Raw genomic sequence first — 24,641 nt, forward strand, 5'->3', positions numbered from 1 at the left:
GTGAGCTGAAAGATGGCATTAACCCTCTCCCTGTCAAAATGGCAGGAGAAGTGAATGAGTTCCAGACGCCTTGCTCAAGATGTGGCCTCTTGTAGCTTGGCTTTGTGCCACAGGGACGTTAATCTGTATTAGTCATGTTGGGGAAAAAATAGAGATCTGTAATATTTGGATTTGGACCCAGATACTACCCCCCCATTCTTAACCCCCCCCCACACACACACATGTTTTGGCAACATTCAGATATGTGCTATTGGATCAGCCCATATAAAGATTGGGGTTGTCTGTGAAACATTGGCCTGGATCAAGGTTCAGATTTTGAGGGTACCTAGGTCCACCCCCTCCCCCAAATCTGAACACAGCTGAACTTTGGGGTATTTAAAATCTAGACAAGATATTTGTCTGCTTCTCATATCCTATACCCAGTATAAGATCCTAATTTTCATTCCCCCCATGCTATTATTGAGCTTAGCAATTGTTAAGTCTGGAAAGCTTTTGTAGGTAAGGGATCATGTCTTCTAGGCATATTCCAGTGTAACAATCTGCTTGCTAGGAGTTGAGATAGCTGAAATGCTGTGCACTCAGGCCCAACTCCAAAACAAGCCCTATGCTACGAGCTGTGTGCAGGGCTGCGACAGAGCCCTATCCAGTTACCGTTGTTAGTGGACCCCAGCTGGAATTCTCATGGTCACACATCTGGAAGCTCAGACCTCCAGTATCTGCAGCTCATCCAAAGTTAGCAGATCCCAGGTTAATGCAAATGAAACTACCAGTTGTATACAGAAGGCACTTCCTCAGGCACAGAGACAGGCTGTGGGGAATCTATCCCTGTGGAGTGCATGTCTGAATCCAGGGGAAAGAGACGAGTGATGAGGAGGAGGCATAGTTTATTGTATTAAAGGAAAACAGTGAGGACCTTCTAGCTGTGATTATTGACACAAGCAGCACCCGTCACTCTGGGCTTCCCCTCCACTTATGAGTGACAGACGAAACAAACCTCTGACCTGTTTAATCAGGGGCCTTGTGCAGACAGATTTCTTATGGAAAGATGGATTTACTAGGGGGATTTGACAGGGGGAAGGGACAGCTGATAGCTGCAGGGTCACTTTGCAAATATTCCAGAAGGGAAGAAAGAGAAGCTTAAGCAGCCTATGAGTGTGAATTTGTATGAGCATCATCCAGACAAAATCTGATTTGATTTCTCCATTTTGGATCATGGAACAAAGACTTTCTGATTCCAAAAATCAAGCATTATTCATATCCGATACAATTTCAATTTTATATAGTCTTTTTCATGCACACTGTACCCTCAAAACAGTGGGATAAAGGCTATAATGGTTAACTTATTGATTTAGTTATTATTTATGTATTTGTTTAGGTTTTAATAATAAAAAAAGTTAATGGAAGAGCTCTGGAAGGTAACGGAAGAGGTTTTGGGTTTTTTTAATTAATGTTAACGGTTTTGAGCAATAACCATCCAATTGTATATTTCAACTGTGAAGAATAATCTTACGCCAATGAATTAACAAAGCCAGCCAATGAACCAAAGTAGCAAAATGGCCCTTTTAATGAAGCCACACCCCTAGCAATAGGTCCTCAATCTTCTTCTAAAACCCTCTCAAATCAATGGCTTTTGCAGTGTGTCTGGTGGATCATCAAATCCAGGCTATTTTGGACCAATGCGGGGAGGAGGGGAAGGCATAATAGGAAGGAAAGAAAGGGAAGGGTGTAGATAAGGGAACAACGAGACAAGCTCAGGTGAGGTATGAAGAGAAATGGAAGGTTAATGGAAGACAAATAATGGAAAGGCTCTAGGAGGAGAACCTGTCAGGAGTTGCAGAAGGCTCCCACTCCAGCAGTCTCCAAGAACGTGCAGACGGGTAAGTGCTAGCTGAAGAAGGATTGTGGAGGGGGTTCAGAGAGACAAGGTCTGTTAATTTAGAAGGTCCATGGAGGGTTTTACAAACAAAGGAGGAAATTTTGACTAGAGGATGCAGTGGAGCTGTTTGAACATGGATGTGTGTGTTTGAGAAGGTGCGTAGCTTCATACAGTTTAAGGCCAGAAGGGGATATTAGACCATCTGCTCTGACCTGTATGTTACAGCTCATTAAATTTCGCCCAGTTGGCACTGTATTGAGCCCAATCATTTGTGTTCGAATCATAGAATATCAGGGTTGAAGGGACCTCAGGAGGTCATCTAGTTCAACCCCCTGCTCAAAGCAGGACCAATCCCCAACTAAATCATCCCAGCCAGGGCTTTGTCAAGCCTGACCTTAAAAACTTCAAAGGAAGGAGATTCCACCACCTCCCTAGGTAATGCATTCCAGTGTTTCACCACCCTCCTAGTGAAAAAGCTTTTTCTAATATCCAACCTAAATCTCCCCCACTGCAACTTGAGACCATTAGAATCATAGAATATCACAGTTGGAAGGGACCTCAGGAGGTCATCTAGTCCAACCCCCCGCTGAAAGCAGGACCAATTCCCAATTAAATCATCCCAGCCAGGGCTTTGTCAAGCCTGACCTTAAAAACTTCTAAGGAAGGAGATTCTACCACTCCTCGTTACTCCTCGTTCTGCCATCTGCTACCGCTGAGAACAGTCTAGATCCATCCTCTTTGGAAGAAGCTATCAAATCCCCTCTCATTCTTCTCTTCTGCAGACTAAAGAATCCCAGTTTCCTCAGCCTCTCCTCATAAGTCATGTGTTCCAATCCCCTAATCATTTTTGTTGCCCTCCGCTGGAATTTTTCCAATTTTTTCCACATCCTTCTTGTAGTGTGGGGTCCAAAACTGGACACAGTACTCCAGATGAGGCCTCACCAATGTCGAATAGAGGGGAACGATCACGTCCCTCGATCTGTTGGCAATGCCCCTACTTATAGATCCCAAAATGCCATTGGCCTTCTTGGCAACAACGGCACACTGCTGACTCATATCCAGCTTCTCGTCCACTGTAACCCCTAGGTCCTTTTCTGCAGAACAGTTGCCTAGCCATTCGGTCCCTAGTCTGTAGCGGTGCATGGGATTCTTCGTCCTAAGTGCACGACTCTGCACTTGTCCTTGTTGAACCTCATCAGATTTCTTTTGGCCCAATCCTCCAATTTGTCTAGGTCCCTGTGTATCCTATCCCTACCCTCCAGCATATCTACCTCTCCTCCCAGTTTAGTGTCATCTGGAAACTTGCTGAGCATGCAATCCACACCATTCTCCAGATCATTTATGAAGATATTGAACAAAACCGGCCCCAGGACCAACCCTTGGGGCACTCCACTTGATACCGGCTGCCAGCTAGACATGGAGCCATTGATCACTACCCGTTGAGCCCGGTGATCTAGCCAGCTTTCTATCCACCTGATAGTCATTCATTTGGTTTGGCTAAAGCATGTCTTCCTGAAAGGCACCCAGAGTGGATTTGAAGACATAAAGAGATAAGGAATCTACCACCTCCCTTGGCAGTGCGTTATAATGGTTAATCGTCCTCACTGTTACAGATGTGCCCAAGGTGGTACATCATTAGGTAGCAGCAGCAGCAGCAAACTGGAGAATTAGTTGTGATGGAGGCGACAGACAGGGAATGGGGGTGAGGTATAGTCAGAATGAGAAGAGTTGAAGGCATGGAAGATTTTACTAGGAGTGGAAATATATAGGCTACTGCCTTATGTTGCCATGAGTTCTGTGCAACATCAGCTATGCAAATGGGGCTTAGTAAATAAGTTCAGATCATCAAGGTTTTGACTAATTGAGGGACTGTCCACTGATAATTAATTAGCCACTGAGGGGACACCACCTCTTATGAATAATAGTGAGTTGCAGGTATTTGTGATTACCCAGTAACCAAAGCTAATGGTGACACTTCTACGTCGGAGTGCACTGGGTGTTTTAATGTGTCAGATTCAATGCACATACAACACGCTGAGAAAAAAGCCATTGTATCAAAGCCGCAGTTAAACAGGACAGTAAACCAAGGTCGGCAGAATACAAGCCCAGCACTGTGTAAAAGAGCAAAACATGTTTCCTTGGTGTGCTATTCCAAGAGCAAGAGACGCGGGGTGTTTGTTTACGAGTGTGAAGCATTAACAAACAGAGCATGGCTGCCAATCACAGATGAAAACCATGTGTGAAGCACAGCAGGTGCTCTTCAGACCTGAATGCAGAAAGAATCCACCAGGAAGGCGCATTTTTCTCTGAACTTTGTGAGCTAAAAGTCAATGAACAGTTTCTTGGCTGAATAGGGAATAGCAGGAAAATAGCAATTCCCACAGACTAACGGTCCATCCTGCCTGGGATCATGTATCTAACAATAGCCAAGGGTTAGGACTCTACCAAATTCACAGCGGTGAAAAACACGTGCCGGGCAGTGAAATCTGGTCTTTTGTGTACTTTTACTCTCTACTTACAGGGTAAAAGTATACAAAAGTACACAGTGTTTCTCAAACTGGGGGCCCTGACCCAAAAGGGGTTCACCAGGCTAGTGTAGGGGGATCGCAGTATCACCACCCTTATTTCTGTTCTGCTGCTTGAGGCAACACTGCCTTCAGGGCTGGGCAATCAGCCAGCAGCTGCTGCTGTCCAGCTACTCAGCTCTGAAGGCAGCGCAGAAGGAATGGTGGCAACACTGTGACACCCCTCCCACTCCCCCGCCCACAATAGATTTGTAACCCCCTTTTGGGTTGGAACCCCCAGTTTGAGAAACACTGAGTCTTAAGGGCTTTACATGTTTATATTTTGCCTTTTAAAAATATGTATTAATGTTTTGTTACAGCACCATGACATTTAAGATTTAACTATCTAAAGCCATGAAATTCAAGATTTTTAAAATGCTATGACTGTGACGTTTACGAAAATGGACCATGAATTTGGTAGGGCCCTACCAATGGCAGATGCTTCAGACAGAGCTGTTTAAAAAGTGGAATTTTCCTTTTGTGGGAAATAATGATATTTCAAAATTACTTTTTGTTTTGAATGGGAGTGAAAAGTCAAATACATATTGCTAAAAAAAAGTTCTAAAACGTTTTGAATGGGAAGAGTTGAAATAGGAAATATTGACATTTCTGACCAAAATGAAATGCTCAGACATATCAAAAATAAATGTTTTGTTTCAAATTGATACGTCACAACGAAAAGTGCAATTACAATTTGAAATGTCAGTTTGAAACTGCACTTTTTGTTTCAGTTCTCCTGATTGGAATTAAAAAATAATAATAATTGAAATTGACCTTTTCCTGTGGATTTCCACTAGCTGAGGGTTTGGACCATTTAACATAAGTTATCTCTAGTGTTCTGGGGGGCTTCAGGGCTGAGAGCCTAAGGAAGTTGGACTTATTTGAATCAATGCTGCTTGCAACATGCAGTGTGAATTCAGTAGTTCCTTGCAGCTGCAGATAAGAATGATGTCATGTAACAGAATGTATGCACCACAATGCATTATTACTGGGAGAATCACATCTGCAAGGAGAACAGTTAGCATCATGTATAATTGGATGAGATCAGGTGATTGTGTTTCTGAAAGGAGTCCAAGTTTGTATAATATGACTGTTAATAAGTATTCCAGTGTATAACAGTCAAGAGTCCATTTCTAGGAGTCCTGTGTTGTGACGGGGATAGGTGGTAGGTCATTTTGCACCTTCTGATTGACATGTGTGCCATTTGCAAGCAGTGGGCCATAAATCATGTTAAACGTATTGTGTCTCACTGACATCCCATTTTTGAAACCTTTCTGCCGGGAATGTTTTTCATGCTTTTTTTATTACCCTAAGTAGCAGCAACCCACTTACATTTCCAAGAACTTATGTTGCTGACTTTAAGGATCAAATACAATTACTTTCACTGGAACTACTCATCTCAGGCAAGCAGCACTCTGCCCTAAGGAAACTGTATTTCTTTAAAAGTTTCTGCTGCTTGGTATTGCAGTATTCAAATGATTCCCGTTTCCATATCCCTAAGGAGACCTGATTCGATAGAACACCACACTACACTCTGAAATCTAGAACTTGTTTTTATACCAGATGTGCACAGGGTGAAAAACAAGAGCCAAGAATTTCTAATATGGGTGCCTGCCATTGGGCAACGAAGGCCAAGATTTTCAAAAGCAACCAGTATTTAGGATACTTCAATTTTTTGGAAGCCCCACTTGAGTCACCTTTAAAGAGGCCTGATTTTCAGAGAGCGTATGTTCAGCACCTTCTGAAATTGGGCTCTTTTAAGGTATCTCAAGTTGGTCACTCAAAAATTAAGATATCCAAAATCACTGATCACTTCTGGAAAACTTAGTCCTAGATCCATATTTAGGGCCCTAAATAAATGGTGTGATTCTGACAGATTTTAAGGGCAAAAGAGTACATTGTGGTCATCTGGTTGACCTCCTACATAACACAAGCCAGAGAACCTCATCCACTAATTCTCATATCAAGGGTACAACTTCTGTCTGAGCTATAGCAGATCATTTACAAAGTCTTGACTTAAAGTCTTCAAATGGTGGAGAAACTACCACATCACTTGGAAAGTTGTTCCAATGGTTAATTAATTTCAAAAATATTGAGCATTCACTTGCTCCTCTTGCCTAGGGTGACCATAATTCCCAAGGGAAAATGGGACACTGTGTGGGGCTGGCCTGGGTGCCTCCCCCATGCAGGGCTGTCCGGAACCCTGTCCGCCCTCCTTGTGTGGGGCTGGCGTCGCTGCTCGTCTAAGCTCTGCCTCTCCCGTACGCAAGCTCTGCCTCCCCCGAGTGTGGGGCTGGCTCACCGTTCACCCCCCACAACGTTCCTGCACACTCCACTTTTTGACAAAGGTGGGCATTTGTCCCATTTGCTCTTGCCAACTGATCAAGTTGGCAAGAGCAAATGGGACAAATGCCCACCTTTGCCAAAAACATTGGAACGGCTTAAAAAAGGGACTGTCCCAGCCAAAAATGGACATATGGGCACCCTAACGCTTGCCCTTAATGGGTGCTGCTGGGTGCTCAGCGCTTTAGAAACTCTGGACAAAGCAACTTTTTTATTTCTAAATGATGGGAGTCAACAAACATACTAAAGTCACTTTCATATTATACATACAGGGATTCTCTAATAAACGTAAATTTCCTGTCTTTTAAACCCTAAGGAATTTAAGTTGCATAATCAACACCGCATTCGTCATCTGCGGGGACGAAAAAAACATGATACTTGTACTTTCTTTTTCTGATAACATGGCATAAGCCGCTCATGATTCGCACTGCTGACATATGGCAACAGTGTCCTGTTTATTGTAAACACGAGTCATAACCCACGGAGTATTTTATTGCTTGTGGTTTTTATTTTGTCATATGCAGCAATTACGTGCATGGCGCCATCTTTCCATGTCAATAAAAAATGTTTCATTTTCAGAGAGCAATGTAATAATAATCCTAGCATCTCTTAATGTGCCACTGTGCTAAGCTAAGCATTGTTCTAATAACCAAGATGAGCATTGTAGACACAGACTTGTTAAAAGAGTAGCATTTTTATGGAATTTCTTTTTATGCCAATGAAGAAAAAGGTTTTTCAGTTATTTTCAAAATGAACCATTTTGACATTTCCAAAATTTCTGTTTGCAAAGGGGTTTTTTTGTTTTTTGTTTTTTTTGGCTGAAGCTATTTGCCCAATTTGACCCAAGTCCATGAATAGTTCTGGTGCCCCCTAAAATGCACTTTTGAGCAAATTTACTATTTGCTGAACAAAAATTTGCCCAGTTCTACTATTGAGGTCACTATGTTGTTTTACAGCAGCATAGGATCTAGCTCAGTAAGTGTGAAATGGTGATCCTGTCATGAGGTTTGCAGGAGAAAGTGAGTTTACAGGAAAACTTTGAAAACCTGGAGAGAAACTGGAGGCATCCAGTGACTTTTCAAAGAGCAGGTAAAAGAGATTCTTCTGTGTTTTAGGTCTGGTACCTTCTGTGGATGAAATCATCTCAGAATGTGACACGGGGTCATGTGTGATGTGGGTTGGAAAAGTACCCCATACCTTTAGTGTCACCTGTGATGGCATCAACCAAGGTAATTTAAACACCATTGTAGAGATCACCTTGGTTTTTGCCATAATTTTAAAAATGTTTTCGTTCCTATGCAGAAGGTGGGAGTTGTACAAAGTAGTAATAGATAAATAAAATCCAGAATTCTGTATCTCAAATCTATATATAACTAGGAACACGCAAATCAATTAGATAAAACGTGACTATCTGAACCTCCTTCCCAGAGGTGAACTGAACCTTTCCCCCCAGGTTTGATGAAGTCACTTAACTTCATCTTCACTCATCCCTGACTTCTTGGTTCAGACAGGAACAGGGAGCAGGATCATTGAACCACCACGAGAAAGGCAGGGCTCCGGTATTCCTGACTTGACCAGAAATGGGAAGTGTAGTGCTGGGAATCTCCAGCTCTGGAATGATTTCTAGCTCAGTTTTGCTGATCCAAGAGCTTCAGATAAGCTAGCTAAGATGCATATAAACATCCCAACTTCCGGGTGCTTGTCCAAACCCAAACTTTCGACACTCATACACCTTGACTGTACATGAATTTGCCTTTAGCAATGGAGATTCCACCCACTTTCTCCGTCTTGCACTGTTGGCAGATGTGCAAGAATGTACACAACAGCCAATGAAACACCTAATCCTTTTTGGTTCTCACACCCACCTGCAGGCAGCCTTTTTCTCTTCCACAAACTAGTCTCTCTCTTTCTCCCTTTTTTTTTTGTTAAATCATGAGTGGAGACCCTGCAAATGCCAACCGTGTTAATCAGGTCGCAGAAGCAGACATCTGCTGAAGATGGGCGCTTCCTTAGCATGGCAGCTGATTTCCTTGTGTTTGTAGAAATGTAATGTGGTGCGATGGCCCTCATCTCGGAGGCCGCAGTCAGTATTCATCTATATATTTCTCATTGCACGTGCTCACTTTGCTGCATGGGTTCATTGGCTCTGCGATTCATTTCCTCACATATGAGCTAAACGTTACCATAAAAGGTATGTCTACACACCAGCCAGGTGTGATTGCAGCATGTGTAGGTAGACCTGAGCTAGCTTTGATCGACCTAGCTCACTAAAAATCGCAGTGGAGCCATGGTGGCCCAGGACCCTAAGTACGTACTCAGGCAGCTAGCCCATGCCGTGGGTAATTTTAGTGAGCTAACTGAGATGCTGCCCACCTGCCTCAATGGATCTGGCTTGATCTGGCTGGTGGTGAAAGGAAACAGTCCCAGCCGCAAGAGAAGGAGACACTCACTGTGGGAGACCAGGTAGCTCCTTCCCATCCTTGGAGGCTCGGGCACCCATTGGCCATCTGCAGGGGAGAGGGGCTGATTGGCCAACATTCCTCAGTTCCCAAGATTTAACCTGCAACTGGACCACATGGGCCCTCTTTTGGCTTCGTTCCAGCAGCCCTACCTGACTCACCCTGAACTAGGAATGGGAATCCAGCCTGACAGATGCTGCAGGTCTAGCCGATTGTCTGTTTGGGAGTTGGGAAGGAATTTTTTCTCCCATTTGCCAATTGGCAAAGGAGCAGGGAGTTGTTTTGCCTTCCTCACCGCACCTTCAAGTCCCAGTAGGTTAGCTAGGAATGCGGTACTTGGATCAAGTTGTTTGTCAATCACAACTCACCGCCAGTTCCCAGTGCAGTTAAAAGAATAACGTGAGCAGCTCCCAGAGGTAAAAGACCTGGGATTTTGGTGATGAGCCTTGGGCTCATGGGACAGGGTAAGATCTTGTGGCCTTTGCAAGCTGAGGTCAGAGCTTGTGGCCCGCAGAGGCCGAGGTCCCCACATTTCTTCACCCCCACCCTTCTGCTGAGGAGAGTTAACCCCGAGTTATGGGTTAAATGGTAAAAGTCCTGTAACCCCCAGACTGGAACCAATTAAATACATGGCATAGGAGAGTATGGGTGATGGGCAGGTAGCATTCCTCCCCTGCGTCTGTCCTCATTTCGCTGCTGTGTCTGCATCAATCAAAGCTAGCTCTGGTATGCCTACTGGTGCTGTTCTGATTGCAATGTAGATGTACCCAAAGACTGAGCCACACATTTGAGAATTCCTTCAAAAACCTGTTTAGAAACCTGTTAGAAACCTTAGGTTTCTAGATTGAAGTGGATTACAAACGGGCAAAAATGCTAACTTGACAGGCAGCCTTAGAGAATTAAATCCTCTGTTTTTTTTGTCATCAGTCAGAAGTGAAGCTGCCTTCCTTAATCCTTACCTGGGAGAGTCACCTCTTCAGAAGAGACTAGTTCAGTCTCCATGCCCCAGTCTCTAGCTATCTAGCCATCCATCCATCGCCTCTCCTTCACTAAACATTTCAACTTTTTGATTTTTTTTTTAACCGAAAACCAAAAATTTTTACAGTAAAATGTTCTGGTTCTTTACTGAAAAATCAGAAAATTTTCATTCAGATGAAATTTTTCTGTGAAAATGTTCATTTTGATCAAAAATATGTTTTGATTAAAACATTTCAACTACCTCATCTTTTAAGACTCCCAGCACAGATGCAAATTACTACAAACTGTGGCATGAACATATGTACATCGGTTTATTTCATGGAATCCTTTGAACCAGACGTCAGATGAAAAGAACTTTTGATCACTATCAGCCTGACTTGGATTAAACCAAGAGACAAACCAAAAGTTTCTATATCCCATGAACCATGCAGTTCCCTTTATTTTTACCTTTTTATCACAATGGACTGAGACAGTTTTGAGTAGCTTGCAGAATGTGCTGAAATATGTAAATAGTAATATTTTGGGGGCATTTTTCTGGGATTTTCAAAAATGACACTCTTCAAGTATAACTGTGTTATTTTTCAGGTATAAAACCATCTAGACTCAGGACTATTAGGGGAAAGCAATAGAAAATGTATTCAGGGGAGTTTTAAGAAAGGACAAGGAACATCCTAATGTCGAGAGGAAAATAATTCTGAGTCTCTGTTTTTCTCAGCTGGTTCATTCATCCGTAATTTTTCAGTGTTCTTCCTGACCACAATAATATTGTTAAAGGGCAGAAAAAGCTTATGACATAGGCTGATGGAAAAGTTTGCGGTGAAAAAAGATTTGATGGAAAATTGGATTTTTGACTAAATGAAAAAGATCATGAAAATGTCCTTATTTTTTGAGGGTGTCATCAAGTTTGAAAAAAATTATCTTCTTCTTGCCCTCATTTTCCATGTCCATGTCCTGGCTGTGGCTGGCAGCTGATGGAACAGAATACTGTGAGAACAGGACAGTGTTTGCCACATTCTGCTCTATCTGAACCTACAAAGTACCAAAAAACTCACTAGAAAGCCTGAGCTTGTGGGTTGGCTTGTAGTGCCTTAACTAGTACCATTTGAGTCCATGGGAGCTTGACCATTGACTTCCATGCCGGCAGAGGTAAGCCAACTCGGAGTCCTTTCAAACATCCCTCTCATCCGATGAAGTGAGCTGTAGCTCACGAAAGCTTATGCTCAAATAAATTGGTTAGTCTCTAAGGTGCCACAAGTCCTCCTGTTCTTTTTATCCCCAGTGTTGTTAGTGTACTTTCCAGACCAAAGAGGGTCTGATTCATTTGGTTAAGCATCCAAAATTTGGACACCCATCCTAACCAAACATAACCTGTAAACCTTTCAAGTTTTGCCATCGTCTCTAGGAGAAATATTTGCAAAGCAAAGCTGTCTGCTTGCAGATGTTAGGTAGTGATAAATAGTAGTGGTAAAGTGGCTGGCTGGATATTCTCCAGCCCTCTCCTGATTTAGGGTTATTTTAAAATCCTTCATACATACCCATAGATATATGTTTTCAATGACTCCTGGTTTGGGTTCCGTAAATCTGCTTGAATTATTGGCTCATGAGTGATAGTAAAACCAGAACACTCTGGGTTCAACAACCTGGCCCTTCTTTTAGGAACACATTTTCAGAAGGTAAAAGCCCAGGTATGAACATGGAAAATGTGTGTGCAAAATATGCCCCTTGTATTGAATGGGGCTAAGGTACTTAACCAGCTGTTGAGGGAGGGGGAGGGCAGATGTACTCAATTGGCACACGCAATGGCAGTAGCTGTTAACCATTTCAACTGCACTTTTGTGTACATGTTTTTTTATGCACGGGTTCCAGATGTCCGTTTTGAACACTCTCAGCTAGCATAAATTGCTGAGTCTCCATTGAGGTCAGGTGAGGATTTGCCCTCGTCATCCCATGTGGTGTTAACCGTTCTTTAAATGTGGAAGCTCAACAGTACTAATGACTTCCCAGGTGCTCATTCAGAATGGGTGAAAAAGACCTAATTAAACTGCCTCTTTGATGTTGCTGGCTGAAAGTCAGAAGGATCTATTTTTACCCACCTTGTGTTTGCACATAAGCATCCATGTGCAGCTTTCTGTTGTTCCTGGAGTCTTTCAAGCATATGGCGAATAGAGTTTCAATGGATTACAACCTATTGCTTTGGGAAATATTGTTACAAATTGTTTTTCCGCTACAGCACGTTGAGGATTTTCCATGCCACCTCCAGCGTATATTCTAAAATTCAAGTGACCATCAGAGAAAGGAGCAGCCAGAAAGGTTGTTGGCAATGTGAAACCCGTCAGCCTCTCGGAGAAAGTTGTAAAGGCATCACAAAAACATGTCAGAATTTAGAAAAACAATAACACTGCTCCTTTTCCAAAGCTATTACTCAGAATTCAGTGAAACCATGTTTCTCTAACTAACTAGATTAGCTTACATCTTGCAGCAGAGGGAAATAAAGCCAACCTAAAACAAGTCTGATATTTATTTTTGTGCCTTAGGCTGGTTGGGTTTCTTATGTCTGTGTTCATTAGCCATAGTAAAAGATTATCACTGTCTTCAGGGACCCTCCTCTCTGAGCCAAATCTAACCCCTCAGTTGCTTTTGCATAGAAATTGGATGGAAATGGCTATGGGCAGTATACAGCTCTTTGATTCCTGATCATCATCTGCCTCTTACCTCTGCTTGCCTTCTCACTTCCATCTCTCTGGAGCTGATGGGAGTTCTTCCATTGACTTCCAAGGATGTTGACCTTTATTGCCAAACCCTCTTTTCCTTTGTGCCAGATTCCTATTCCTTTCTTACACAGATCTTACCTTCTCTCAAGGCCTTTGTGTCTTTGGATCAGGAACCTTTCACAGAAAAGCTGCTTTTCCACATAAAGTCTTCATCCGATTTCTCCCACAAAATAATGGAACCAGATCCTGAGCTGGTATAAATGGACACTGCTCCATGATATCAGGTTTGGTGAAACTTGAACCCAGGCCTGCAGGGCAACCAGGTAACCAACATCCCCTCAGTGTCATCTGTAACCTGCCCATTCTCTGTGACCCACAATCCACAGAGATTCAATGCCACAGGAAGTTCCGCCTTGAGGATGTGACTGACAGTGGTCCTAGCCATCCCTGATTGGCTCCTTGTCCCTATATAAGCCCCTGGGGCATACCAGGTGTCCCAGCAACAATGTGGATCCCTAGCTAGCTGCCATAACCGCCTGCTTTTCTGCTCCTGAACTCCCAATATTGACATCAGCTCTAACTTACATTGTGACTCCCAGTTGACGCCTGGGACCCCATGAGGGGCCCTTATAACTGGTATTGACCCTTGCTCACACTCCGGCTAGACCCTCAGCTTGACTCTTGAGCCTGCTACTGGCTCTGCCCTCTGGCTTCCGTTCCGGAATCCCAGGCTCCTGCCACTAGTCCTGCCTCCCTTCCCCCAGGACCCTGACTTCAATGGAGCTTTCCCCATTTACACCAGTTGGAAGGTTTCACTCCATGGTTTTGAGACCTAAGAAATCAAACTCAATATCCAACACAACAGGCTGTCATATGTAGGAGTAATGTACAGATCGCAAGGAAATAAGGAACAGCTTTATTTCATACGGGAGTCATCCTTGTATGGAGCCTGGATAGAAAAAAAAGTTTAGTCTCATTGAAAAAGTTTTTGAATCCACAGTGCTGGGGTGAATTCAGATTTGTTCTAACTTTAGGCATCCAACTATGACTTTAAGAAAATGGAGGAGGGCTTATTTTATACGGTGAGTGTAATTCACTTTCCCGAGATTGCTCAACTGAGATATACTAATAGCTTTTGGTAAGGGCTTGCTTCCTTTTTTATCCTGGCTTGGCTAAAGGGTGAGGAGGTCAAAGGGCTTTCACAGGATTCATCAATGGCTCAGTTCAGAAACTATCCCTGAACAGCCTACTGCAGGGATCAGCTGACACTGATGAAAAAAGAAGCTTACAAGAAGTGGAAGGTTGGACATATGACCAGGGAAGAGTATAAAAATATTGCTCGGGCATGTAGGAATGTTATCAGGAGGGCCAAATCGCACCTGGAGCTGCAGCTAGCCAGAGATGTCAAGAGTAACAAGAAGGGTTTCTTCAGGTATGTTGGCAACAAGAAGAAAGCCAAGGAATGTGTGGGCCCCTTACTGAATGAGGGAGGCAACCTAGTGACAGAGGATGTGGAAAAAGCTAATGTACTCAATGCTTTTTTTGCCTCTGTTTTCACTAACAAGGTCAGCTCCCAGACTGCTGCGCTGGGCATCACAAAATGCGGAAGAGATGGCCAGCCCTCTGTGGAGATAGAGGCGGTTAGGGACTATTTAGAAAAGCTGGACGTGCACAAGTCCATGGGGCCGGACGAGTTGCATCCGAGAGTGCTGAAGGAATTGGCGGCTGTGATTGCAGAGCCACTGGCCATTATCTTTGAAAACTCGTGGCGAACCGGGGAAGTCCCGGATGACTGGAAAAAGGCTAATGTAGTGCCAATCTTTAAAAAAGGGAAGAAGGAAGATCCTGGGAACTACAGGCCAGTCAGCCTCACCTCAGTCCCTGGAAAAATCATGGAGCAGGTCCTCAAAGAATCAATCCTGAAGCACTTGCATGAGAGGAAAGTGATCAGGAACAGCCAGCATGGATTCACCAAGGGAAGGTCATGCCTGACTAATCTAATCGCCTTTTATGATGAGATTACTGGTTCTGTGGATGAAGGGAAAGCAGTGGATGTATTGTTTCTTGACTTTAGCAAAGCTTTTGACACGGTCTCCCATAGTATTCTTGTCAGCAAGTTAAGGAAGTATGGGCTGGATGAATGCACCATAAGGTGGGTAGAAAGCTGGCTAAATTGTCGGGCTCAACGGGTAGTGATCAATGGCTCCATGTCTAGTTGGCAGCCAGTATCAAGTGGAGTGCCCCAGGGGTCGGTCCTGGGGCCGGTTTTATTCAATATCTTCATAAATGATCTGGAGGATGGTGTGGATTGCACTCTCAGCAAATTTGCGGATGATACTAAACTGGGAGGAGTGGTAGATACGCTGGAGGGGAGGGATAGGATACAGAAGGACCTAGACAAATTGGAGGATTGGGCCAAAAGGAATCTGATGAGGTTCAATAAGGATAAGTGCAGGGTCCTGCACTTAGGACGGAAGAACCCAATGCACAGCTACAGACTAGGGACCGAATGGCTAGGCAGCAGTTCTGCAGAAAAGGACCTAGAGGGTTACAGTGGACGAGAAGCTGGATATGAGTCAGCAGTGTGCCCTTGTTGCCAAGAAGGCCAATGGCATTTTGGGATGTATAAGTAGGGGCATAGCGAGCAGATCGAGGGACGTGATCGTTCCCCTCTATTCGACATTGGTGAGGCCTCATCTGGAGTACTGTGTCCAGTTTTGGGCCCCACACTTCAAGAAGGATGTGGATAAATTGGAGAGAGTCCAGCGAAGGGCAACAAAAATGATTAGGGGACTGGAACACATGAGTTATGAGGAGAGGCTGAGGGAGCTGGGATTGTTTAGCCTGCAGAAGAGAAGAATGAGGGGGGATTTGATAGCTGCTTTCAACTACCTGAAAGGGGGTTCCAAAGAGGATGGCTCTAGACTGTTCTCAATGGTAGCAGATGACAGAACGAGGAGTAATGGTCTCAAGTTGCAGTGGGGGAGGTTTAGATTGGATATTAGGAAAAACTTTTTCACTAAGAGGGTGGTGAAACACTGGAATGCGTTACCTAGGGAGGTGGTAGAATCTCCTTCCTTAGAGGTTTTTAAGGTCAGGCTTGACAAAGCCCTGGCTGGGATGATTTAACTGGGAATTGGTCCTGCTTTGAGCAGGGGGTTGGACTAGATGACCTTCTGGGGTCCCTTCCAACCCTGATATTCTATGATTCTATGATTCTATGACTGGTAGGGACAGGATACTGGACTTAGATAGCCCATGGGTTGATTCACTTTGGTAAGTCCTATGTTCTTATGGATAAAAAGGGCTCATTTATCTCCTAAACATACGAAGTTCTTGAAAATCATTACCTCCTGGGCAAGAATAAGAGCACCTCTGAAATGTTCAGCACAGACTGCTGTAAGTACATCTTCCGGGGATTTGCCTCACATAGATGAGACATGTACTGCACATCAGTCGAGCCATCCAGACTGAGTTGTGCTGCCCAAACAATCCGGACTTGGGTAGGAACCAGTGGAGGAGCTTAGTCCTGAAAACCAGAAAAACCAAAATGTTCCGGAACAGAGGAACAACCTCAATAAACCTGGAGCAGAAAGAAGGCTCCCTGGGGATGAAATCAAAATTAAACAAATAGAAGAATACTTCTACCTTGAACGTCTGCTAGAATCAAATAAGAAGCAGATGGAAGACTTTTAGAAGAAATCCAAGCTGGCTGGATTGCATTCAGGCAGATAAAAGACATCGCTGAGAACAATCTTTCAATTAATGGGGAGAGGAAGTCCTACAATTCATGAAGGCTTCAAGTGATGACACGTGGTTCAAATAACACCGTGCTCATCTAAGAAAACAGTGCAAACCCTTGTCACCACCCCTAAAGAAACATGCAGATGGCAGTGACGCTGCTGACTCTATTCTGCAAGATGGAAAACACAGCCAATGTATCTGATGACAACAAATGAACCGATCATTTGTTATGGGAGGCAATTAGTAAGCAGTGGCCAGAACGTGTTGTCCCTAAAGAATTTATCCTGACATTGAGTAGACATGTGGGGCCAAAATTCATCCGCTATTTAGCTCCATTAAAGTCAGTTGACTTACCCAAAAAAGGAATTTGGCTTATGTGTCCTCAGAGCCTTGCTTTGTGTAAGACTGTCCACTTGGTAAAATTACACTGGTGCAGCAAAATAAAACCAAATTTATGAGCAGATTTCTCATTGTTTGCTTTTTTTTTTGATCAGTTCTACCACCAAGACTGCACAACTGTGTCTAGGAATATTTGTTAACATTTCAAACAGACCTCCTCTTGACTCTCTGAACCTATTTAGTGTTCACAGTCTAGTAATGTTCCAACAGACTGGCAGAAACTGTCACTGAAGTAGCAAAGTTTAAGAGGCTGTTGCAGAATGTTCATGGAAAAGCAAATTCTGAAAATGTAGATGCAAGTATTAGCATCAGAAATCAGATCCTAAAAGATATGCTCACCCAGTCAGGGAACAGAAGCTCAGCTTGGGAGCTGCTGTCTGTATCTAGTCAAAGCATCTTGAAGTTCAAATATTGAATAGTCACAACAAACTGCTTACAAACAAGCTGCATCCCTGTAATTGTTTGCATAAATTATTGAGCAAATCATTTTAAATAAATAAATGTAAGGCAGTATAGATCCAATTTGTGGACAATTCACAAAGAGGAAAAGAAATACATTTAATTGACAGCAAATTATTCACGATGAATTATTCCCCTAGCTCCATTCCAAATTCTGTGAGAAGGATTCAAAATATATAAGAAAAGCTCTTCTTTGAATATTTTCAGTCCTTCCAGAGGCAGTAAGTATTGGAATTCCTAGGAGAAAACTCGTTCTTGTGAGCTGCACAGTCAGATTGAGCCTATATTTTGGATAATTGTTTCAGATTTGGGGGTGCTTATGAAAAGCCAAACCTGAATTCTGAGCCTTTTAGGGGTCACCATTACAATTACTGGAGCAAATATCTCACCAAATTCATACCCCAGGCTGAGCACAATTGGTTAATAATAATGAATGTTGAGTGATGTATGGTAAGTGAAATATGAGAAAATGCAGCATCTCAGGCTAGAGCCCTAGAGAATTGCAAGCAGATAACTGCAACCTCACTTAACTCTTGGAGATCAGGAGAATGCTGATATTGATTTGACCTTTGGCTCTTTTAAAGGGCAGCAGCTTCTTCCGTTCCCAGTGGGCTTTTCCACAGTGGTAATAGGTTTCTTATCAACGCAGAACACTTCACATCATGTCTTTCCACTCTCTCATTATAAAACCCTGCTAAGCGTCAGGGGTCTATTAAGGTGCCATGTGTGTGTGTGTGTGAGAGTGTGTGTGAGAGAGACGTGTTTAATCCACATATTTTCTACTGGAGGGGATGTGAAAGTGTGAGTTTAGAATTTGAAACAGAGCAGTTTGGGATTATAAAAATTTAGCTTGGCTCACAAAGGCTGTGTGTAAGCAGAGGCTTAATTGAGTTCTGCTGCCTGTGATGGGCCTCTGCCAGCCATTCAGGCTGGATCGACTGGCTGTCACGTCATCTGTGCACTGGGGGAGTCGGACCAATAATTCCACAATTCAGGCCTTTATTTTAATCACCCCAGTGGGACCTTGGAGGGTTAGCCTTCAGATATGTAGGCCCACTTGCGAAGTTCTTTGTGAGCAACACCGTTCACCTGTGCTGCCTTCTTGACTCCACTGCTCCTGTTTAATCTGCAGCCCGTGCCTGGTTCTGACACCACATTCTTTCAGTATCATGTCATGTGAGCTCCTTTTTTCAAGCTGTTAAGTAAACTCTCCACTGCCACAATAGAGCTTCCTGAAGAGCAAAGCCTTTGGAGTGTCACGAAAGGAGAACTTTATAATGGAACTCAAAACAACTGTAGGTAGAAACTGGTGTCTGACAACCTCACATCCACTTAAGTAACAAAAGGAATACAGCCCCAAAGCCTCTGTCTGAATGAATGCTCGCGATTCCTATGCTGAGGGAGTTTCACTGTTTCCCAATATTGTTTATCAAAGTCCACTGAGAGACTTTTTCTCTTCATAACTGGCTTCATATTGTTGGGGTTCTCAGGCCCTTGACCCTGGACTGTCAGCAGCAAACTGTGAAACCACTCTACACGGGAAAAATGTAGAAAGAAATAACTTCAAGCAAAGTTTTATACCAAAATTCTAAATCTTAGCCGGACAGTTGTCTGAAGATGGACATCGCTTAGTTTCCTGGTTACACTGAAATATGGAGTTCCACCAAATGAGTTGAGGCCAAATTCTGCTCTCACACGTAGGAGTGAAGCCAGTGACTTGTCCCAGTAGCTGTTTATTGATATTGTGAAGCAATGTCTGTCCATTTGGCTCATCACTTGGCCAGGGAATGCTGAGTGTCTTCCAAGTATTTAGGGGTACATGCACAAACTGGATGCCCTTAGGCACTTTTGCAAATCTCACCCTGAAAGTAGCATAGCAATATCTTTGACTATGTCCTCACTGACAGAAAAGGTTTGGTTTTACTATGAGGTAATCAAAGTGCATTGGCTAGCCCATTTCAAAAACATAATGAAGAGAAGGCACTGTAGTTTTGAGCTTAAGGTATACCAGGTAAGGTAAATCATGGGCAGGGAGTATAGGGCTATCCTCCCTAGGCACCTCACAATAAACATGACAGGTACCTTGTCTCCATTTAGAATTTTACAGCAAGATGACTTGCCCACTAGTTACTATGCTGTAAAAAACCCACCCTTTTGTCAGTGAAAAGAAAGCCTTTATCTTCTTCATACTTCCCAATTTATAAGAGAAATACCTTAATAGAGTTTTAAATTTGTCCATTCAATTTGAGTGTGTATGTCTGTCTGTCTGTCTGTGAGCATGTATGTGTATGTGAAGAACTGATTGATGGAAAGCAATGTTGAAGAAATGAGTTTTTTGCATTTAGTTCTGCAAATTGTGAAGTCCATGGTCATTCTTATTTCATGTGAATATAGCTGATCAAAACATGCCAACTATATTTTGTGGGAAATTTAGGATTTTTTTTTTAATTTCCTGGGGGGGAAATGCCTCCACCCCCCGCCAGTCAAAAATACAAATACATACCTGCTTCTTTTTCTTTGGTTAAAATGTTTGGTTTCCAAAAACTAAAACCTGGAATTTTGTACAAAAAGCTTAAATTTTATTTGGTTTCTGGTTTTCATTGAAACCAAAAAGAAAATTTTCCATGGAAAATTTTGTCTATGTTGAAAAGCCACTTATCTTGATGAACTCTTGATGCTGACCAACTGCACTTGTGAGTTCCATAGTGTTCATGTGAAAAGTGATTTTTAATGTTGCTTTAGTGCTTAGAGCCTTACACTGTTACATATGGGATGATATTTCCAAAATGAGCCAGGGTGTTAGCCACACAATCCCCTTCGAAATTAATGGGATTTGTGTGGCTAAATCACCTACTAGGCTTTGAAAATCTTAACCAATGATTTGAAAGATTTCCCTACAGTTTAGTTTCCTATGTGGAAGGGGCATAGCATTGTTTTGCTTCGGTTGGGGAAGAATGTTGTTAGGCTATAAAGAAGATTATTGTATGCAAAATTAAACAAGAAGAGCTGGACTGAAGAATCAAAACAATGGGAAGAAAGTGAGGTCTGCAGAACAAGGGAGACGGGAAGAATTCTCTACTATGTATCATTGTTTCGGAATCACAGAATCATAATGTTAGGAGGTACCTCAAGAAGTCATCAAGGCCAGCCCCCTGCTCTGAGGCAGGACCAAGTAAACCTAAACCATCCCTGATAGGTGTTTGCCCAACCTGTTTTGTAAACCTCCAATGATGGTGATTCCACAATCTCCTTTGGAAGCCTGTTCCAGAGCTTAACTATTCTTATTGTTAGAAAGCTTTTCCTAATATCTAACCTAAATCTCCCTTGCTGTGGAATACGCCCATTATGTCCTGTCTGCCTGGTAAAGAATGATTTGTTAAACACAATGTACAGCACTGAGACAAGGGGCATAACATGGGCGCCTTCCCTTATAAATCTGAAATTTGGCCCAGGTTTATCAAGGTCCATTAACCTTTCTACACGCCTGAGCCAAATCTGCAGTATACTTGAGGTGACTTTTGAGTGAACTTGGGATGAGGTTAGCCTGGAATGAGTTATGGATCCATCTGGAGAGACTGTAAAACATGGTGGTTTTGTATGGTTAGGTAGAGGCCCATAGGGGCCTGAACCCCTAAGTGTGAGCACTTAGGCTGAGATAAGCAACTGAACATTTCACTGCTTGTCCAGATCTTCTGAGACTCATCCATCGCGACAAAGACATACTAGTAGTTAGAAGCTTTTCAGGTTGTTATTTGTATCATAGTAGCACCTAGAGCTCCCAACCCAAGATCAGGGCTCCACTGTTCTAGGTTCTGTACGTACCCATAGTAAGAGACAGTCCCTGGTCCAGAAATTACAATCCAAATAGAACAGACAAAGAGTTGGAGGGGAAGTGACTTATCTAAAGTCACACAGGTCAACAGCAAAGTTGGGAATTGAATCTGTGTCTTCCAAGTCCCAGGCCTTACCATTGGATCATGCTGCATCTTCAAAAGTTGCAAAAGGGTTACAAGTGGATTCTTCCTGCGGAGGGTTTTCTCCCTTCCCCATGAGTGAATATGCATGTGGCCTAGAAAGGAAGATGTAAACAAAATGACCAGTTAACATCTAAAATTGGAGGCAGAGCGAATAATAAGAATAGAAGAATGGCCATACTGGGTCAGTCCAATGGTCCATCTAACTCTGTATTCTGTCTTCCGACAGTGGCCAATGCCAGGTGCCCCAGAGGGAATGAACAGAACAGATCATCATCAAGTGATCCATCCCCCGTCACTGTAATGTGGAACAATGCAACTATATGCAAAACGTTATGGATCATTCAGGGGAATGGGAGTGTTGGTGGCAAATTCAGTTTAGTGAAGGTAAAAATAAAATTGTCTGGGAGCAGTGAGCCAACCTAGGGAACACGGGCGAAGTGAAACAGACATCAGGGAATGAACTGGGGAATTATTGTCAAAATATGGCTGAATCAAGCCAGGGCAGAGCAAAAACGACTGATGACACATTGCACTATGGTGTAATAGCAGAAAGAGTGAATAGGAAATAAAATGCAAAGAAAGGAGAAGGTAGATGAGGAGCTTCTGTTAGCTCTATCTCTTAATTCAATAACAAGAGGACATTCAATGAAAACTAAAGGGAGGCAAGCTCAAAACTGATAAAAGGAAATACATCTTCACACAGTGCACAATGAGTGTGTGGAACTCATTGCTCCCAGTGAATCATCGAGGCCAACAGCTTAAAAAAAGATTAGACATTTATATGAATAACAAGAATATCCAGTTATATAAACCCTCATATTTCAGGGCATAAGATGACCACTGACAGTTGAGGGTCAGAGGGAAATTTTCTCTGGGGCCAGGTTACTCCATACCTGTCTACAGCAAAGTTTCTTCACTGAAGGTTCTGGTACTGGCCATTGTCTGAGACAGGATAGTGGACAAGACAGACTATCGGTCTGATCCGCTATTGCAATTTCTATGTTCCTGGTGTTGCTATTAAGATGTCTGACACCTGATATACCCCAGTCTGGAGCAGAACGGAGTGGGAAATGGTTTTTCCATCTCACAAGAATTTTCTGAGATTTTTCCTGTCCTAAATTGAGACAAGATCTTGACGTTTATTTATGAACTGAACTCCACCCCCAAAAGTATATATATTTATGGTCAATTAAAATGTTTTGTTTCAATAATTTTGAGACCTTTTGATTTCAACCCTTTTAAAAACATTTTTTGCAAATTTTCAAAATAGGAAATTCATCAAAACCAACCCTTTCTTGCAAAAAAGTTTCAGTTTTAACAAATTGGCATTTTCTGATAAACAAACAAACAAACACTCCATTGAACAATTCCCACGCATCTCTAATCTGCAGTATTATGTGCCATAGAAAAATATCATCACCATTAGAAGATGCAGTCTTGGGTAATGGGGAGAAGAGGACTGGTGAAAAGACCAGGATTAAGGAAAGGGTAAAATTAAGAAGATTGCTGCGAAGTAGCAGATGGATTGAGCTTGATGCCCTTTTCCTGTTCCTAAAAGTTCCTCATGAGAGGAAGAGAAAATAAACCATGGAATGGTAGTGCACAAGGTTACGTAATCAGTGTTAAGGTCCACTGACCTCACTGCTAATGGTTTATGGGCAGCCACGGGCATCCTCAACTGAATAGCAGCCTGGTATTTTTATTATACCTTCTCTAACACTTGCCAAATGACTCTGACCCATTATGCAGAGACTTATTTGAGTGCTTTGTTTAACACAAGGAGCCGGGTGTGGAGTAGCCTTGATTTGGCTTACGACTGAGGAAAGATGAGTTAGTCTAAAGACAATAAGGGGTGTATAGAACTGCGTGAGACCTTTATAAGGCCCAGTCTTTTGACGTCACTGGATGTTTGACCCATAGCAAATTCCACATCTACTGAAGCAGCAGGAAACTGCTGTATTGTTTCACTGCATTGCAACACACGAATGGCACCACTGCACGTAGCCCCACGTCCTGTCTCCAGTGCTCAGTCTGAACATCTGGGCTGGGGAGCTCCTTAGGGAGTGGGAAAGCATTCTCGCTGCAGGCAAGGAACAACAGTTGAGTAGATTTGCACCTATCACTTCTCCCTCCAGGCTGGTATAGCCTCCAGGTCTCCTGTGCTGTCCCATGCATAAGGGACTGATGGATCAGTGTGGGTGTATGTGTGCTGGGGGAGATATACATTGAATCCAGCACTCCTCAAACTTGCCCTGGATCCCCACTATACAATGGTGCTGTGAAGCTGGGATGCGTGGCATGTAGGGAGATGCACCATCCAACTCTTCAAATCATTCTGTTGGGTTGGAGACAGGAAAATGATTTGACAACTGGGCCTGATGGAAAGGCCAGTGAAGTCTTGGATCAGGCGCTATAAGAGGATTTCAAAGTATCTCATACTCTGACACACAAACCCTCTCTGAAGGAACCATTCTGAAGTGTCCCCAAAAGTCTCCAGTGCAATTTTGTTTGGCCTTTCCTTAATGACCACGTATAGTAGGCAGTCAATTTTGCTGGTCCCTTGGGTAGTTGCTAAGATGCTGCAGCTGGAATTGAACAGGTTACCTGGAAGTATGCTCTAAGACTGAAATCACAAAGGTCCCAGTTCAGTAAAGCATATTAAATGTGTGCTGAATTCCGTCCATTGCAAGGAAAGATGGTCCAGTGGCTAGAGCACTTGCTTGGGACTCGGAAGAGTGGAATTCAGCTCCGTACAAATTTCTTCTGTAACCTTGGGCAAGTAAGTCTTGTCCTATCTGTGTCTGAGTTCCCCATGTGTCAAATAAGGATAATAGCACTCCTGTACTTCACAGTGATGTCATGAGGATAAATACCCTAAGTTTGTGAGATGCTCAGATGCCATGCAAATGGGATACTTGTCAGGGTCTGAGATCCCTATGTAGCAAACCATTGACGCCAATGCTTATGTCCCCTTGAAGTCAATATGGAAGCTTAAAGTGAAGCCTGTACTTAAGTGCTTTGCTGGATTAGGGCTGTAATACCTACTTTTGTTGTTTAACAAATTAATTGATAAAATTCTAAGTATATAAATAGTCTTAGCTATCATGTTGATGACATCTGGCCTTTCAAAT

General features: G+C 43.0%; 1 protein-coding gene and 1 pseudogene across 4 annotated transcripts in view; both read left to right on the top strand.

Moving 5' to 3' along the window:
- Positions 1-24,641, top strand: part of TRABD2B (TraB domain containing 2B) — a 420,914-nt gene that overhangs the window by 47,475 nt on the left and 348,798 nt on the right. The gene's annotated exons all lie outside the window — the stretch shown is intronic.
- LOC311525654 (diablo IAP-binding mitochondrial protein-like) overlaps positions 24,206-24,641 on the top strand; it is a 33,202-nt pseudogene continuing 32,766 nt past the window's right edge. Inside the window, exon 1 of the transcript in view lies at positions 24,206-24,289. The product of the transcript in view is annotated as a diablo IAP-binding mitochondrial protein-like (transcript). The remainder of the gene's footprint in view (positions 24,290-24,641) is intronic.

Source organism: Lepidochelys olivacea, assembly GCF_965140295.1.
Source record: "Lepidochelys olivacea isolate rLepOli2 genome assembly, chromosome: 8".
Lineage (NCBI taxonomy): Eukaryota > Metazoa > Chordata > Testudines > Cheloniidae > Lepidochelys > Lepidochelys olivacea.